Source organism: Silene latifolia, chromosome Y (genome assembly GCF_048544455.1).
Source record: "Silene latifolia isolate original U9 population chromosome Y, ASM4854445v1, whole genome shotgun sequence".
Taxonomy (NCBI): Eukaryota; Viridiplantae; Streptophyta; class Magnoliopsida; order Caryophyllales; family Caryophyllaceae; genus Silene; species Silene latifolia.
The window spans coordinates 339,095,715-339,111,656 of NC_133538.1; positions in this window are offsets into that span (position 1 = coordinate 339,095,715).

Consider the following 15,942-nt stretch of genomic DNA (forward strand, 5'->3'; position numbering starts at 1 on the left):
AGCCATATGGCGTATATGAGGAGGGCTCGCCAACCGCGATGCATTGTAAGGCTCGCCAGCCATGGGGCGTATATGAGGAGGGCTCGCCAGGCGCGACGCGTTGTAAGTCTTGCCAGCCATGTGGCGCATTCGAGAATTGCTCGCCAGCCGCGGCGCGTTGTAAGGCTCGCCAGTCATAGGTCGTATATGAGGAGGGCTCGCCAGCCGTAGTGCGCTGTAAGGCTTGCCGGCCATGGGGCGTATAAGAGGAGGGCTCGCCAGCCGTGGCGGGTTGTTAGGCTTGCCAGCCACGGGGCGTATATGAGGAGGGCTCGCCAGCCGCGACGCGTTGTAAGGCTCGCCAGCCATGGGCGTATATGAGGATGGCTCGCCAGCCGCGGCTTATTGTATGGTTCGCCAGCCATGATGCGTTGAAAGGCTCTTCAGCCATATGGCGTGTATGAGGAGGGATCGCCTAAGGCTCGCCAGCCATGGGGCGTATATGAGGAGGGCTCGCCAGCCACGGCACGTTGTAAGGCTCGCCAGCCGCGGCGCGTTATAAGGCTCGCCACCATGAGGCGTATATGAGGGGGCTCGCCGGCGCGGGCGTTGTAAGGCTCGCCGGCCGTGGGCGTATATGAGGAGGGCTTGCCAGCCACAGCGCGTTATAAGGCTCGGCAGCCATGGGGCGTATATGAGGAGGGCTCCCCAGCCGCGACGAGTTATAAGGCTCGTCAGCCATGAGGCGTATATGAGGAGGGCTCGCCAACAGCGATGCGTTGTAAGGCTCGCCAGCCATGGGGCGTATATGAGGAGGGCTCGCCAGGCGCGACGCGTTGTAAGGCTTGCCAGCCATGTGGCGCATTCGAGAAGGGCTCGCCAGCCGCGACGCGTTGTAAGGCTCGCCAGTGATAGGGTGTATATGAGGAGGGCTCGCCAGTCGCAGCACGTTGTAAGGCTCGCCGGCCATGGGGCGTATAAGAGGAGGGCTCGCCAGCCGCGGCGGGTTATAAGGCTCGCCAGCCACGGGGCGTATATGAGGAGGGCTCGCCAGCCACGGCACGTTGTAAGGCTCGCCAGCCATGGTGCGTATATGAGGAGGGCTTGCCACCCGCGATGCGCTGTAAGGCTCGCCAACCATGGGGAGTATATGAGGAGGGCTCGCCAGCTGCGGCTGGTTGTAAGGCTCGCCAGCCATGGGCGTATATGAGGATGGCTCGCCAGCCGCGGCGTATTGTATGGTTCGCCAGCCATGATGCGTTGAAAGGCTCTTCAGCCATATGGCGTATATGAGGAGGGCTCGCCAACCGCGATGCATTGTAAGGCTCGCCAGCCATGGGGCGTATATGAGGAGGGCTCGCCAGGCGCGACGCGTTGTAAGTCTTGCCAGCCATGTGGCGCATTCGAGAATTGCTCGCCAGCCGCGGCGCGTTGTAAGGCTCGCCAGTCATAGGTCGTATATGAGGAGGGCTCGCCAGCCGCGGTGGGTTGTAAGGCTCGCCAGCCATGGGGCGTATATGAGGAGGGCTCGCCAGCCGCGGCACGTTGTAAGGCTCGCCAGCCATAGTGCGTATATGAGGAGAGCTTGCCACCCGCGATGCGTTGCAAGGCTCGCCAACCATGGGGAGTATATGAGGAGGGCTCGCCAGCTGCGGCGGGTTGTAAGGCTCGCCAGCCATGGGCGTATATGAGGATGGCTCGCCAGCCGCGGCGTATTGTATGGTTCGCCAGCCATGATGCGTTGAAAGGCTCTTCAGCCATATGGCGTATATGAGGAGGGCTCGCCAACCGCGATGCATTGTAAGGCTCGCCAGCCATGGGGCGTATATGAGGAGGGCTCGCCAGGCGCGACGCGTTGTAAGTCTTGCCAGCCATGTGGCGCATTCGAGAATTGCTCGCCGCCCGCGGCGCGTTGTAAAACTCGCCATCATAGGTCGTATATGAGAGGGCTCGCCACCGTAGTGCGCCGTAAGGGTTGCGCCTGGGCGTATAAGAGGAGGGCTCGCCACCGTGGCGGGTTGTTAGGCTTGCCCGGCCACGGGCGTATATGAGAGGGCTCGCCGGCCGCGACGCGTTGTAAGGCTCACCAGCCATGGGCGTATATGAGGATGGCTCGCCAGCCGCGGCTTATTGTATGGTTCGCCAGCCATGATGCGTTGAAAGGCTCTTCAGCCATATGGCGTGTATGAGGAGGGATCGCCTAAGGCTCGCCAGCCATGGGGCGTATATGAGGAGGGCTCGCCAGCCACGGCACGTTGTAAGGCTCGCCAGCCGCGGCGCGTTATAAGGCTCGCCAGCCATGAGGCGTATATGAGGGGGGCTCGCCAGCCGCGGGGCGTTGTAAGGCTCGCCAGCCGTGGGGCGTATATGAGGAGGGCTTGCCAGCCACAGCGCGTTATAAGGCTCGGCAGCCATGGGGCGTATATGAGGAGGGCTCCCCAGCCGCGACGAGTTATAAGGCTCGTCAGCCATGAGGCGTATATGAGGAGGGCTCGCCAACAGCGATGCGTTGTAAGGCTCGCCAGCCATGGGGCGTATATGAGGAGGGCTCGCCAGGCGCGACGCGTTGTAAGGCTTGCCAGCCATGTGGCGCATTCGAGAAGGGCTCGCCAGCCGCGACGCGTTGTAAGGCTCGCCAGTGATAGGGTGTATATGAGGAGGGCTCGCCGATCGCGGACGTTGTAAGGCTCGCCGCCATGGGGCGTATAAGAGGAGGAGCTCGCCGCCGCGGCGGGTTGTAAGGATCGCCGGCCACGGGCGTATGAGGAGGGCTCGCCAGCCACGGCACGTTGTAAGGCTCGCCAGCCATGGTGCGTATATGAGGAGGGCTTGACACCCGCGATGCGCTGTAAGGCTCGCCAACCATGGGGAGTATATGAGGAGGGCTCGCCAGCTGCGGCGGGTTGTAAGGCTCGCCAGCCATGGGCGTATATGAGGATGGCTCGCCGGCGCGGCGTATTGTATGGTTCGCCAGCCATGATGCGTTGAAAGGCTCTTCAGCCATATGGCGTATATGAGGAGGGCTCGCCAACCGCGATGCATTGTAAGGCTCGCCAGCCATGGGGCGTATATGAGGAGGGCTCGCCAGGCGCGACGCGTTGTAAGTCTAGCCAGCCATGTGGCGCATTCGAGAATTGCTCGCCGGCCGCGGCGTTTGTAAGGCTCGCCGATCATAGGTCGTATATGAGGAGGGCTCGCGCCCGTAGTCTTTGTAAGGGTTGCGCCATGGGGCGTATAAGAGGAGGGCTCGCCAGCCGTGGCGGGTTGTTAGGCTTGCCAGCCACGGGGCGTATATGAGGAGGGCTCGCCAGCCGCGACGCGTTGTAAGGCTCACCAGCCATGGGCGTATATGAGGATGGCTCGCCGGCCGCGGCTTGTGTATGGTTCGCCGGCCATGATGCGTTGAAAGGCTCTTCGACCATATGGCGTGTATGAGGAGGGATCGCCTAAGGCTCGCCAGCCATGGGGCGTATATGAGGAGGGCTCGCCAGCCACGGCACGTTGTAAGGCTCGCCAGCCGCGGCGCGTTATAAGGCTCGCCAGCCATGAGGCGTATATGAGGGGGGCTCGCCAGCCGCGGGGCGTTGTAAGGCTCGCCAGCCGTGGGGCGTATATGAGGAGGGCTTGCCAGCCACAGCGCGTTATAAGGCTCGGCAGCCATGGGGCGTATATGAGGAGGGCTCCCCAGCCGCGACGAGTTATAAGGCTCGTCAGCCATGAGGCGTATATGAGGAGGGCTCGCCAACAGCGATGCGTTGTAAGGCTCGCCAGCCATGGGGCGTATATGAGGAGGGCTCGCCAGGCGCGACGCGTTGTAAGGCTTGCCAGCCATGTGGCGCATTCGAGAAGGGCTCGCCAGCCGCGACGCGTTGTAAGGCTCGCCAGTGATAGGGTGTATATGAGGAGGGCTCGCCAGTCGCAGCACGTTGTAAGGCTCGCCGGCCATGGGGCGTATAAGAGGAGGGCTCGCCAGCCGCGGCGGGTTGTAAGGCTCGCCAGCCACGGGGCGTATATGAGGAGGGCTCGCCAGCCACGGCACGTTGTAAGGCTCGCCAGCCATGGTGCGTATATGAGGAGGGCTTGACACCCGCGATGCGCTGTAAGGCTCGCCAACCATGGGGAGTATATGAGGAGGGCTCGCCAGCTGCGGCGGGTTGTAAGGCTCGCCAGCCATGGGCGTATATGAGGATGGCTCGCCAGCCGCGGCGTATTGTATGGTTCGCCAGCCATGATGCGTTGAAAGGCTCTTCAGCCATATGGCGTATATGAGGAGGGCTCGCCAACCGCGATGCATTGTAAGGCTCGCCAGCCATGGGGCGTATATGAGGAGGGCTCGCCAGGCGCGACGCGTTGTAAGTCTTGCCAGCCATGTGGCGCATTCGAGAATTGCTCGCCAGCCGCGGCGCGTTGTAAGGCTCGCCAGTCATAGGTCGTATATGAGGAGGGCTCGCCAGCCGTAGTGCGCTGTAAGGGTTGCCGGCCATGGGGCGTATAAGAGGAGGGCTCGCCAGCCGTGGCGGGTTGTTAGGCTTGCCAGCCACGGGGCGTATATGAGGAGGGCTCGCCAGCCGCGACGCGTTGTAAGGCTTACCAGCCATGGGCGTATATGAGGATGGCTCGCCAGCCGCGGCTTATTGTATGGTTCGCCAGCCATGATGCGTTGAAAGGCTCTTCAGCCATATGGCGTGTATGAGGAGGGATCGCCTAAGGCTCGCCAGCCATGGGGCGTATATGAGGAGGGCTCGCCAGCCACGGCACGTTGTAAGGCTCGCCAGCCGCGGCGCGTTATAAGGCTCGCCAGCCATGAGGCGTATATGAGGGGGGCTCGCCAGCCGCGGGGCGTTGTAAGGCTCGCCAGCCGTGGGGCGTATATGAGGAGGGCTTGCCAGCCACAGCGCGTTATAAGGCTCGGCAGCCATGGGGCGTATATGAGGAGGGCTCGCCAGCCGCGACGAGTTATAAGGCTCGTCAGCCATGAGACGTATATGAGGAGGGCTCGCCAACAGCGATGCGTTGTAAGGCTCGCCAGCCATGGGGCGTATATGAGGAGGGCTCGCCAGGCGCGACGCGTTGTAAGGCTTGCCAGCCATGTGGCGCATTCGAGAAGGGCTCGCCAGCCGCGGCGCGTTGTAAGGCTCGCCAGTCATAGGGTGTATATGAGGAGGGCTCGCCAGCCGCAGCACGTTGTAAGGCTCGCCGGCCATGGGGCGTATAAGAGGAGGGCTCGCCAGCCGCGGCGGGTTGTAAGGCTCGCCAGCCACGGGGCGTATATGAGGAGGGCTCGCCAGCCACGACACGTTGTAAGGCTCGCCAGCCATGGTGCGTATATGAGGAGGGCTTGCCACCCGCGATGCGTTGTAAGGCTCGCCAACCATGGGGAGTATATGATGAGGGCTCGCCAGCTGCGGCGCGTTGTAAGGCTCGCCAGCCATGGGCATATATGAGGATGGCTCGCCAGCCGCGGCGTATTGTATGGTTCGCCAGCCATGATGCGTTAAAAGGCTCTCCAGCCATATGGCGTATATGAGGAGGGCTCGCCTAAGGTTCGCCAGCCATGGGGCGTATATGAGGAGGGCTCGCCAGCCACGGCGCGTTGTAAGGCTCGACAGCCATGGGGCATATATGAGGAGGGCTCGCTAGCCGCGGAGCATTGTAAGGGTCGCCAGCCATGGGGCGTATATGAGGAAGGCTCGCCAGCCGCGATGTGTTGTAAGGGTTGCCAGCCATGGGGTGTATATGAGGAGGGCTCGCCAGCCACAGCGCGTTGTAAGGCTCGCCGGCCATGGGGCGTATAAGAGGAGGGCTCGCCAGCTACGGTGGGTTGTAAGGCTCGCCAGCCATGGGGCGTATATGAGGACGGCTCGCCAGCCGCGGCGTGTTGTAAGGCTCGCCAGCCATGGTGCGTATATGAGGAGGGCTTGGAACCCGTGATGCGTTGTAAGGCTCGCCAGCCGTGGGGCGTATATGAGGAGGGCTCGCCAACCACGGCGCGTTGTACGGCTCGCCAGCAATGAGGCGTATATGAGGAGGGCTCGCCAGCCGCGATGCATAGTAAGGCTCTCCAGCCATGGGGCGTACATGAGGAGGGCTCGCCAGCCGCGATGCGTTATAAGGCTCGCTAGCCATTGGGCGTATATGAGGAGGGCTCGCCAGCCGCGGTGCGTTTTAAGGCTCGCCAGCCATGGGGCGTATATGAGGAGGGCTCGCCAACCGCGATTCGTTGTAAGGCTCGCCAGCCATGGGGCGTATATGAGGAGGGTCCGCCAGGCGCGACGCGTTGTAAGTCTTGCCAGCCATGTGGCGCATTCGAGAAGGGCTCGCCAGCCGCGGCGCGTTGTAAGGCTCGCCAGTCATAGGTCGTATATGAGAAGGGCTCGCCAGCCGCAGCGCGTTGTAAGGCTTACCGGCCATTGGGCGTATAAGAGGAGGGCTCTCCAGCCGCGGTGGGTTGTTAGGCTTGCCAGCCACGGGGTGTATATGAGGAGGGCTCGCCAGCCGCGACGCGTTGTAAGGCTCGCCAGCCATGGGCGTATATGAGGATGGCTCGCCAGCCGCGGCGTATTGTATGGTTCGCCAGCCATGATGCGTTGAAAGGCTCTCCAGCCATATGGCGTATATGAGGAGGGATCGCCTAAGGCTCGCCAGCCATGGGGCGTATATAAGGAGGGCTCGCCAGCCACGACGCGTTGTAAGGCTCGCCAGCCGCGGCGCGTTGTAAGGCTGACTCAACAAGACGAGGATGACCGTGTGTGGTACCTCGGTGCTGACTCGATTTATGACGTGACGGTGTTGACCGAAATTTTGACACGAGTCCAACGTAGCGGTGTGACACCATTGGATGAGTCTCGTGGTGAGACGACTCATAAGTAAAGACCCACTAGTACGTTTGCTTCGACTTGATAGATACGAGGCGGAATTGGAATGGTGGACTGAAGTTTTCAAAAATAGAAATTTTCAAAAAGATTCATTTGTCGCTTTTGAGACGACTTTCGAAGATAGAGATCTCCGCAAGTCGGTCAGTTGAAATGGTTGTCTTAAGTTTGTTTTCAAAAGACGGTTTGAGTTTGAGTCAGCTCGGAAGACAAAGTTCTGTTTCCCAAGACGGTTTTTGAAATTCAAAATTGTATGTTTTGAAAATTGAGTTTGAAATGTCTGAAGAGATCTCGGGGACGGTGTATGGTCCTCGGGATCTCGAAAGTGTCTCGAGAAAAGGGTGTGTGCTTTTTTTGGGTTTTGAAGGAGCCATTGTCGGTGTAAAACGGGTTAAAATCCGTTTCTAAACGCGGCGATTATAACGGCGTAAAAACGTGATTTGAAATGGTTGTAAAAACCGAGTTTGAAAATCGTCATTATGACGGTCTAGAAAGGCGTGTTGAAATGGTCATAAATACCGTGTTTGAAAATCGTCATTACGACGGCCTAGAAAGGCGTGTTGAAATGGTCATAAAAACCGGGTTTGAAAATCGTCATTACGACGGCCTAGAAAGGCGTGTTGAAATGGTCATAAAAACCGGGTTTAAAAATCGTCATTATGACAGGCTAGAAAGACGTGTTGAAATGGTCATAAAAACCGGGTTTGAAAATCGTCATTACGACGGCCTAGAAAGGCGTGCAACGGTCGGCAAAAGACCGAGGTTTGAAACGGCCATCATAATGGCGTAAAAAGGTGATTTTAAAAGTTTGAAAATGACACGGAAGGACTTATGATCAACTATCACATAAGCACTCACAGTTCATTATATTATGCATAATGCTGACACGGGTTTTGGCTTAAAAGGGTGGGTTACACACCAAGCAATCAAACCCCTATTTGCGAGAGGGATAACAATCCAAACAAAATGTGTAAGGAGGGTGCCCTAGCCTCGTGCTCGAGAGTAAAGCTCTTTGACGAAACAGAAATGTGTAACGTCAATGGTATGCTTGACTCAATCGCGATTCGAAACCTGGGGATGAGAAAACTCACGCCGACGAGACGAGCCAATTGGTCGAAAAGGAGTAGGTTATGGGCCCGGACAAGGAACCCGACCATGACCGTAATATCAATTAATGCATTCTAACCAAAACCTCGTGGAAATGAGCCCACCTGCATATGCCCAGCCGATCTGTGGACAATGGCAGCGGGATGCTTGGAACCCGTTCGAATCCACTTATAGTGTTTGACATAAGTAATAAAGATAAGAAATCGTCCCTCTTTACCATCCCATCTCTAGAATGACTCTCGTACGCCCTGGATAAGGTCGTCCACTATCCAAAGTTTCTGAGTAAAAGGTGAAGGTACGTATTGGGAAGCCCTTTAATCAGACACCCAATCCTGCCCGCGGTAGCGGCCTCTACTGATCGATCATGGTTGGTTGAATACAAAAGTTGAGAAAACGGTTTAAATGCATGAATGCGCATCCAATAATTTAAACCTAACATGTGAGAGCTTTCAAAGCCGGTTGATTTAATCCAAGTATCAAGTATAAGATGTCGAGTTGGATTTATGATTGATTTGCATGCAAGACGGAAATTTAACATCCATTTACCGAGATAGGTTTATGGTGCATAACGCGATCCATTTGTCTTAGTAATGCATTTTTGCAAATATGATTTTTGAATGAGCAAATTAGTCATCTGATCCGTCCTATATCCAGGTTAACCGGAGTCGGGGACATCCTAGACTAATGCTGGAAGGGGAACAGACCCTGCACCAGGCAGTCATATGAGGCGCGAGCCTGTTGGCGGTGTAAGGGGGTCTCCCCTGGTTTGAAAATAGAAAAGAAATGGCCTGTTTAGGCGCGGGTCAGTCAACGGTTTAAGACGCATTCTGACCATTGAAAAACGTATATAAAACGTATTGAAAATGGGTATTTGGACCCGTTTTGGTTTGAAAGGACCGTTTAGGTCGTATTTGTGTTGATTTGCAGAACGAGACTCGAATAATCATCATTATTCTGATGATATTCGGTGTCGGTTCGACTTTATGAGCTTGACATGAATAGTTTTGAAAAATGAATATGAACTAATTGTTTTAAGTTCATTTGAATATAATTAGTCAACACTCATCATCGTACTCGAGTTAAAATCCGACATTCTATGTAGAACCAAGGATGAGTTTGTGTTGGTGACTAATACATTTATTTTGGAAATGTAAAGTAATGATGAAAGGCTTTAAAATACCTTCCAAAATGTAAAGAAATTAAATAAAAGGTTTTAAAATAATTTTAAATATAATTAACCAAATATTATCACCGAAACACGCATTAAACCGTCATGGTATTAAGAACCAAGGGTGAAAAATGTTTTATGGTTAAAAACTTGTAAAAATAAATAAAAGGGTATGAAAATATTTGAAATGGCAAAAACCGATTACAAATATGAAAATAGATTAAAGAGGAAAGACGACAACAAACACGGTTGAGTGTAAACTGGACACCCCATTGACGTGCGAGCCTCTGTGCATAACAAGGGGCTTCTGTCTCAGACCAAAACTCAGTTTTGGCTCATCTAACCTATATTTGGATCGTGTTATGCGTAATTTAGCATGTTATGGTCATGAAATAAGTAAAGACATGATAAAAGAAGGATTTTTACACCCTCATACTTACATGTTTGGTTATGGCGAGAAACCGACGTAAGTGTATCAACTCGTTCGGTCGGAAAAGACTCGGTTTAAAACCGTTTTAGTAAGTAAAAAGAGTGTTTTATTAAGTTTAGTGATGGTGTAGTGGTCGAGATGGTCGGTCAAGTGAATTAATGCACGATGACGGTACCAAACAATGTGTATGGCTTGTATTTACGATTGGTAGGTCGTAAATACGCGTCGGATTGTGACTTAGCAAGTCGAGTCTAGAATTTTAAGGGAGAAAGAGGGGGCGGACACTCGCATCAGTTCTCAAATGGGGGCATTTGAGGGGTATTTATAGGAAAATGAGTGGTTGTGTGAGTTTTGAGCGATGTGGCCACTTGGGCTGCTCAAAGAGGCGCGAGCCACGTCGCGGGTCTTCGAGGTGTCTTGTCGCTTTCACACAAATGCAATCATGATTTGTTCAATCCTAAAATTTGTATGCACATGTTTGGTACTTGACCATACATGAATCCGGGAAATCTTAACATGGATGCATTTGAATGGTTTGTTTTTTGTGTTTGACTCGGTTTGACTCGTTGTTGGAGTCGGGATTTGAATTTTTGAGTCGGTTTTTGGTCTGGTGTCGGTTTTGACTCTAGTTAGTGTCATTGCGACCCCGTCGTCATGCATTAAACACTCCAGGTACTTTTTAAAAGTTTTGAAATGTTTTATTTTCGAAATCGGTTTAAGTTTTCCGACGTAAAGTTGTACACAAACTGTCGATCAAACGCCGCGATTCCAAAGCATGTTATAGTCCGATAATCACCAGGTGTTTTTTGAAGTCTCAGCAGATACTGGGTATCTACAACATTCAAGTAGGAGTCGAGGTAAGTCAAGTCTAGAATGGTGCACTTGTCTTGATCTACCCTTCCAAGAATGGTCTCGGATATGAATCTTTCACTAATACGAACCACCGGGTGTTGGATAGCAAAAGTGTAGCATCGTTTGAAAGAACTAAATTCTCTCCCAGAAATGGCCCTCCAAAGGTGGCCGATAGAGAGCTCGGAGGGTTTGTCGGTGTCTTTCTTTGGTACCTCAAGACCAAAGTGAAAGATTCATTAATCTCTTATTAGACCCATCTAATAACTAAGTGTTTATTAGTTTAATCATAAACTGAAAGGAACTTATGCATGCAAAACAAACTAACAAAGTAAAAAGAAAAATCAATTATTCTTATAAGGAGGGCCAAGTGGTTTATACGAATTTGGTCTCCTACCAAATTAGTCTACTTAAAGAATAATCCAAATGCCCCAAAAACCCTAGACCTAATTGCAAGATCTGCTCCTTAAGGATTTGTACCAAGGAAATCCTTTTTAATACAAATATTAATTTTAATTAAGAGAAATTAATATTTGTGACCTTAAAATAAGACTTAATATTATTTTAGTTACTACAACTAGTAATAATAATATAATAGATTTTGTGAGGTTCTTCTTCTTTAAGAAATGCATCAATAAGAGAGAATAAGATTAATCCTCAAGATGATGAGTAAGAATGAATTAGTGTGTGTAAGAAATACACTACTTGAGTGTGTATTGAGGAGGCCACCGGTTTTGGCATGGGTAGAGTGCCCAATGCTTTTGCATTTTTCTCTTCTCAAGAGTGTAGGTATGCATACCTATGATTAGTAGGTAATCATCATGTTACCCACTTATTTATATTAATTAAGGCACAAATCCTCCTACCTCTTCCATTTAGACGGCACATACATGCCTAATATGGATCCATTTTAACTTTTTCAATATGTTATATTGTATTGTGTGACAAATTGGACATGTTACTAGACATGTCATTTAAATAATGCATTTTTAAGAAATTAAAAATCATTATATAAATGAAATAAATCACATACAAAAATTAACTAATAATTCACAATTACAATTTCTTAAAACGGGTCATAGAGTTATAAATCACAACTTTTTGTATTTATAATAAACAATTCATTCTTTATTATAATTGTTTCATAAACAATAAATAACCTAAGTAATAAAACAATTTAATTACATAGTACGAATCTTATTTAATCGAATTACAATAAGATACGTATTATTACTCACAAAATCATTTGTTCAATTTTAAGGAATTAATTAACTTGTATCGTCATACAAGTAATTAATTAATTAATTAAGAATGTTTCCCTAGAGGTATGACCTTAAGGGATCAACTAATCACCACCGTAATACGACAACAATGTAACTCTAGTCAGCCAATCATTACCGATTAATGTGGACCAGTTGACAATAAAATATTAGTTTCCCTTTAGCATTCTTAATTTGAGATTTAAACATGTGATCGCATTATTGTCGAGGACACATACTCCAACAATCTCCCACTAGTCCGCGACAAGTGTGCGTCACCAATTCTCTTATCCTATTACTATCTCCCACTCAATGCAAGGTGTCTTGCAGGTTGTACTTGCATTTGATCATATCAAGAGTGGTTTCCTCGATCTGGAGAATAACAGTGTGACATGAATTATCTAACATAGATACCTTCCGAGCGTGTCCATGCATTTCCAGTTCATTACACCTCGAGTCGTCTTGAGATATAAGATAACCCTGACGGGGATGGACAATTCCTATTGCACTCTTCCCTTTGAATAGCCACAGCTCATCATGACCCAAAACATGCCTATTAGACCGCAATTACGAAGGTCACAGAACATAAATCAAAGTCACTCTGTAACTGTGCCATCTTAGGTGAACAGTCATTAGTCAAAGAATCGACTCATAAGAGTACCATAGTAGCTATCGCCACGACCAGGCTATAAAAATTTCCAGAACTCTATAAGCGGTCATAAGTCCGACAGAGTGTCTCTCACAGTCTGTCTATGTGATCGACTAGTCATCTCTCATGACTCTATGGCACTTGAACTTCCCATAAATCGCATCACACTCTAGTTACTTCGAGATGTCACCTCATGTAAGTAACTAGGAGCGAATACTATGTTAATCCAGTTCACTTTAATGGGGTTCGATATTGTCTCAACAACCGATTCGGATGTAACAAGGTACAATATGAGTTAATGATAACTCAAACAATAAATGTGACTATCACACATGAGTAGTCAATACTATATTGCTACTCAATGTCTTATAATCTTAAGTGTACTTATGCACTTGCCAAACGCAATAAAAGTTCAGCTGTGAACATACCATGTGTCCAAGTGTTCAAACTTTGTAAATTGCGATTTCCTTCAATTTCATGTTATCCCTTATAGCATGAATTTCACTAAGTACATATCTAGATTTCATACTAGACTTAGGTTCTTTGGCTTAAAACAAGCTCTTACTGTTATCATATAACTTGTGATGTGCGTTTTGGTGGACAAAACTACTTGTAGTTTTAATGTGCACCCCTTAATCACAACGTGCTTAGGTTCATTTCGTAGAATCTTGCAATGGATGACTATAAAACACCTTTTCTAGTCATTTACTTCTTAGGTCAATAAAATCAGCTTAGGATTTTTCATAAATTCTAATGAGTTCGGAAACTTGAGTTTGTGTAACCTCTTAACACACAACTAAGTATCCTTCCAAACTCTAGAACAGATCATTTGTTCTCCTTGAGAATTCACGACGGTTCCTTGAGACTTACTAATGACTCCCATATGGGTTAACTTGTTATTGACTTATCATGCTCCAAGAATTTAAATCATCTAGGACATGTGCATAATGGCATTACATGATAATATCAATGGCGGAAACAGTGGTTATCGAATTCATGTAGACAACAGTTCTTAGGTTTAGTAAATAACCATGACTCTATCATGGTAATTCTATATTCATCGACATGAATTACCTACTTAACTGGTTGATATCTTTAAGATGAAGGATCATTATCAACATAAGATACCTATTTAAGTGCCAATCCAACATCCCATGTTTTAATAGATTCACATGATGTCCAATATCATCCAGAATAGAAAACCTAAATACTTCTTTATAAAAGACATTATATGCTCGTCATTCCCAATGATTAATATGTTATGCAATTCTTGAAGGATGATTGCTCCCACTAAACTTCATGTCTAAGCATAACTGTCATCGACTCCCACTCAATTCCACATGTTTCGTTTTTGACAACTCATTCGAAACATTTCATGAATTGAAATAATCATTGCTTTACTAAGTATTTAGATAAAACCATATTTGTCATTCACACATTTCTTTCAAAATACCCATTTGGAAAGACGTTTTAATATCTAACTTATTTATTTTCATAATGAGGTATAGCAATGTATTTGAATCTTTAGCATATCTAACAATTAACTTAGCTTTCGTAGACATCATGCAACTCTTAATTATAAATTTCTATTTACTTTGGATTGGTCTCAACAATCCCAAACAAATCCATTTACTTGCATAGATATCATTTTGGTTTCATAAGGCTCTTAAGTAAAATGTCGAATTTTAAAAATCTCTAGTTATATCCCTTCATAGATCAAAATTTTACATTCCAAGAACATCTTCTTTTGGTCTCCTCACGTAGTTCCCTTAAGAACATCTCCTTTTGGTCTCCTCACGTAGTTTTCTTATGAACATCTTCTTTTGGTCTCCTCACTTAGATCCTATCTAGTTGAGGTTTGTTGCTAAATTTACTCCCATTCTATCTTTAGGAAAAAATGCCCTTTTTCTTCAAAGATAGCTTTTGAGCCACAAATAATGATGGTGAAGGAGGAAAAACATATCACATATCAACCTTATGGTGATTTATTCGATTCATGTTAAAAGCATATCATAGACAAGACGATTTAAAATTGATAGGTTTATCAAATAATGTTATTAATGTTCCCTAGTATGAGTTCAACAACTCAATCATAACTTCATAACTGATCTTACATAAGTAAGTTGTGATTTTAGTCACAATGGCATAAAGAGAATCAAATTCATAGCTTATGGACGTATAATGACTCAATCATTATAATTGTCAATGTGATCAATTTAAGTCAATAATCTTATGTTTCTAGATGCAAGTAGTGTATGATGACAAATTTTTGAACAAACGATACGATAAAGTAAGTGACTTGGGTTGCAAGCCAAGTCACCAATATCCAAAATACAACCATTGTTTAAGGAAACAACCAAATTTTCAAGTCAAACGAGGAAATCAAAATAGTTCTAAAATTGCAAAATACAATATGAAAATAAAGACAAAACAAAATAAAGCCAAGCTTCCATCGATCTAGCATCATGGGCGGCTACATCTACCTTCCCTCAAGATCTTCTAGGCTTGCTTTTCTTTGCCCTTATCGTTGCTTGGATGCCCTAATTACAATAAAAGGGGTAAATATCACAACTTGTATAAAAATACCAAAGTTGAGATCGAAACATGAAAGATAGGGATAGTAATTTACCTACTGTAATAACTTTTCCAGCTTTGATATCGCTAAGGTACTTAGGAAAATTTCTCTTCCAATGCCAAATACCATTACAATAGTGGCATTTGTCCTCGGACGGGGCACCTTCTTGGGCTTAGAGGATCTAGCTTCACAAGCCTTTCCTTTGTTCTTGTTGGGAGTTTGCTTCTTTCCCTTGTTGCCACCTTTCTTGAAATTCTCTTTCCTCTTTTTATTAATGTTGAGCACATACTTGGTGGTGCTAACACTTAGCCCCATGTCCCTTTTGGCTTGCACAAGCATTTTGTGCAATTCATCGAGGGAAACTTTCAAGTTTTGCATATTAAAATTCACCCTGAATTGAACATATACGTTAACCTTGTTCAAGGAATAAAACCCATTCGGATACGACAAGGTAGCGGGTGAGTTTAATAAAACTCAAACGATAAATGTGATTATCACATATGAATAGTCAATACACTATTACTACTTCATATTCTATAATCATTAGTGTATTATTAACACTAGTTAAAATGCAATACAAGCTTAATTGGCTAGTGGATATACCCGATATCCATATATTCCAACTTTCTTAATTGCTATTTCCTTCCATTCTATGTCATCTCTAATGACATGAATTTATCTAAGCATATGTCTAGACATCTTACTAGAATTGGACTCTTTAACTTGAAAGATGCTCCCACTGTTATCACATAACATGTGACAAAATCATTTGTAGAGGGATTTACTCTTAATCCCTACATTGATGATTTTATCACAATTTACTTAGATTCCTTTTGTAGAATTTGCAACGCGCGAAACTAAAACACTTTTGTTAGTCTCTTACTCCTTAGTCAATAGGTCACCCTAGGATTTTAACAAATCCCTTTTGAGTTTGAAAACTAAAGTTTGTGCAACACTACAACACCTAACTTAGTTTGTCATCCAAACATGTGAACGAATCCCTAATTCTTCTCAAGAATCTCAAGGATGTTCTTTAAGGCTTTCACAAGCCATA